This window comes from Culex quinquefasciatus, chromosome 2, assembly GCF_015732765.1.
Source record: "Culex quinquefasciatus strain JHB chromosome 2, VPISU_Cqui_1.0_pri_paternal, whole genome shotgun sequence".
Lineage (NCBI taxonomy): Eukaryota > Metazoa > Arthropoda > Insecta > Diptera > Culicidae > Culex > Culex quinquefasciatus.
The window spans coordinates 172,775,324-172,779,190 of NC_051862.1; the positions used below are offsets into that span (position 1 = coordinate 172,775,324).

The window sequence follows — 3,867 nt, forward strand, 5'->3', positions numbered from 1 at the left end:
TCGCAATGCTTCATTGACGGTGCTGGATTGGGCTTTGGAAAGTGATTGGATGTGGACGAGGGATAGCATGAAAAGAATGTGAATAATTTTTGTTGATTATAGGAAAGGATTTGGACTACAGAGTTATCTTTTTTAAAGCCATATTCGTGAATAGCTTCACATATTTTTTGGAGATCAGTTTTAGTTGTGTGCATAATTACTATTAATATTATGATATTAATTATGATATTAATAATATGATTTTAGTAACGCTTCTATACCTAATTGAGAATCCTAAAATATTTTTTTCCAAAAAACATCTCAATGCCATGGGCTTCTGTGCTCATATTATCTTGTGGAAAATGAACTGGAATTGTGTAATATTAAGTGACTTCACTCACAAAGGTGTTGTGCATGCTTTTGCATGCGATTTTACTATCACTGTTTTTTGCTGTGTAGTCTTTGACAATACACAAATATTACTTGCAAATTTGGTTGAAATTAGATTTTTTATATTCTAAGATCGAAGCCCGCCCAAAGGCGAAGTTGGATTATAAAGCGTTAAGATAAAAAATCGGTCGGAGTCTAACTATTTCGTTACGAGTCTGGTACATCTTTTATATAGGATTTTTTTTCAAAAAGTTCTCGGAAAATCAATGAAAGTATTTAATATTAAACAATTTCCTCAAGAATATTCCTTATGAGACTATTATCAAAATATTTTTTTCCAATATTTATTTCCAATCAATATAGAAACAAAGCTAAACTAAGCTCATTTTCATTATTTTGAATAGTAAAACAAATAAATATTATAACCATGCATTTCCTATTTCGAATTTAGCCATTTTTCAAAATATTTTCCAGGAATTTCCTGGGTTTGAATTTTCGGGATTTTTCCAAAACCGGGAACTCTCGACTCCCAGAAATTTAATATTTTTTTCCGGTTTTGCCAAAATTAAAAAAAAAACAGATTTAGGTCTTGACACTCAGATTTTGATGAAAAAACTAACTTAATCCACCTATGTGGTTGGAGCCTTCCTCACTCATTACCAACAATGGGTGATTTGATGGGGTTGCACAAAAATTTCATCTATTTTTTAGATCCGGAATAGAAATGTACATAAATATCACTTAAGTAGCCATATCTCGAGACAGGGTTGCCAGATCTTCAATGTTTTGGACTTGTTGGAAATATTTTTTGATAGCCTAACCAACGATGGGTCGGATGGTGGACATAGTTTACATACATTTAAGTGAGATCCGGCTTCCAAAAAGTACATAAATAACTCTTAAGTGAACATATCTCGAGACAGGGTTACCAGATCTTCAATATTTTGGACTCGTGGGAAAGGTCTTTTGATAACCTAACCAACGATGGGTCGGATGGTGGATCCGGACATAGTTTACATACATTTAAGTGAGATCCGGCTTCCAAAACTACATAAATAACTCTTAAGTGGACATATCTCGAAACAGGGTTGCCAGATCTTCAATGTTTTGGACTCGTTGGAAAAGTCTTTTGATAACCTAATCAACGATGGGTCGGATGGTGGATCCGGACATAGTTTACATATATTTAAGTGAGAACCGGCTTCCAAAAAGTACATAAATAACTCTTAAGTGCCCATGTCTCGAGACAGGGTTACCAGATCTTCAATGTTTTGGACTCGTTGGAAAGGTCTTTTGATAACCTAACCAACGATGGGTCGGATGGTGGATCCGGACATAGTTTACATACATTTAAGTGAGATCCGGCTTCCAAAAAGTACATAAATAACTCTTAAGTGCCCATTTCTCGGGACAATGTTGCCAGATCTTCAATGTTTTGGACACGTTGGAAAGGTCTTTTGATAACCTAACCAACAATGGGTCGGATGGTGGATCCGGACAAAGTTTTTATACAGATAAGTGAGATTCGGATTTATGTGAAAACACATTTTTATATATATAACTTTTGAACTACTTATCGAAACTTCAAACAATTCAATAGCGATGTATGAGACCCTAAACCAAGTTGAATGCAATTGGCTGGATCAAAATCAGTTCAGCCAGTGCTGAGAAAACTTGGCAAGATTATTGGACACATACATACATACACAAACACACACACACACTAAAAAAATATTAATTTTACATCCAACGTAAACACGAATCTCACTTAAATTTATTAACTGTAATTGACTTTTCAATATAAAAATGTGTCTGATTTGACGTAATGCTACACATGACACCAATTTTATTGAAAATGTGATATTACATCATTGGTCCATCACTCCAGTCTTAATTTTACGTCTTATAAAATGCACATAGCTGGAGCGTCATTTATGATGTAATTTTGCGTCACATAAGCTATAATTGTTGCTGTCAAGACTGGCCTCGTTTGGCATGGTCGGCCATGTTTGTAAACATTAGAAAACGGAGATCGTGAGACTCGGAACCTTTTCGGAGCGTTCTGAGAAAGATTCTTGGCCGGAAAAGGCAGGTGGGGCTGTTTGAAGTCGTTTACTAAGGTCAGTATACTGGGTGTTATTAGTTTCTAATGAAATCTAAAGTAATCATTTCTTTTTTTGCTACAGATTCCCCAAAATCGTTCGCAGCTGTCGCTTCTCCCGGAGACCGCATCGCAACGGCAGCGGAAAAGAATCGGCAATCAGCGTCAGCACCATGGATAAGGCCGTTTCTAGCCGTACAAATGCCAGGATTGTGAAAGTTCCTGAAGAAGTTTTAAAAACCGTGCTGGGGGAAGTGACAAAAGTGATCATCAGAACCGGCTAGCCGCTGCTGAAGGATTTGTAGGGAAAATCAGTGAAAAGTAGAGATTGTGAAGGTAAAAATGTTTATATTTGTGCAAAGTGTCGAAAAATGTAGTGTTTGTTGAAAATCTATGCAGTTTTTGTAAAATTAAACGAATAAAATAATTACTTTCTCTGTACATGTCGTTTTTTTGCACACCCAATAAGAATGAACAATGTCCAATAAGAATCATTTCCAACAGAAAAGCGATTCATGTAATTTTACACGACCAAAGCGGCTGACAAATTGAGTCGTGTAATTTTCAAAACAGATGTAATGTTGCGTCTTGTTTAACGCTCCAGATATGTGCATCAAATAAACATAAAATTACATGATTTTTTCGAAGTGTGCATACACACACAGACATTTGTTCAGTTTTCGATTCTGAGTCGATAGGTATACATGAATAAAGGTCTACGAGCTGTTTTTCAAAAGTTTATTTTTTGAGCAGGATTATAGCCTTACCTCAGTAAGGAAGGCAAAATAGTGGAGCAGTTGTGTATTTTGTAATTAAAAGGATTTAAAAGTGCTCAAATTGTTCTCAGGCATACATCAACATACTAAGAAAAACTGTTGAAATTTTGTAGCATTGATTTGCAAGTTACAAATTGGTCTTGAATATTTTTAGAAGATTGCACAGCAAATAAAATTGCTTATAGATGGTTCAAAATTTGGTTAGTTGAATATTACCTCTGTTTTGAGTTATTTTACCTAAAAAATGTGTCAACATGTTAACCTGATGAAGATTTACCAGAAAATGATGAAAAACTTTACATGTTCCGGTTGTTAAATTACACATTTTTTTGACAAAAAATCTCTCACTGTAGAAACTCGCCTGGTCCGGGAGAGCTTGCCCCAGGAGCGACTTGCCTCGTTGAATGCTTGTACCGGAAAGAGGCCGAGTCAACCTTGCTTCGTCGACTAGTTGATCGACCTTCGACGGGGGGCTAGTTTGACAGTAGGGAGCATTCATTCATTACGTGCCCCACACTCACCATTCCCGAATTTGCCTTAATTTTTGCTTAATGTTTTGATATTTTAGATTGATTTAAGGAAAAAAGAAAATGATAAATGAAATATTAACAAATATTTTCG

The 3,867-nt window shown here is 35.5% G+C and overlaps 1 long non-coding RNA gene across 1 annotated transcript; it reads left to right on the forward strand.

The window, feature by feature from the left end:
• Positions 1–2,368: 2,368 nt before the first annotated feature.
• Positions 2,369–2,911, forward strand: LOC119767694. The gene is made up of 2 exons (XR_005277653.1): positions 2,369–2,489; positions 2,556–2,911. It is a non-coding gene; the product is annotated as an uncharacterized LOC119767694 (long non-coding RNA).
• The last annotated feature ends 956 nt before the right edge of the window (positions 2,912–3,867 follow it).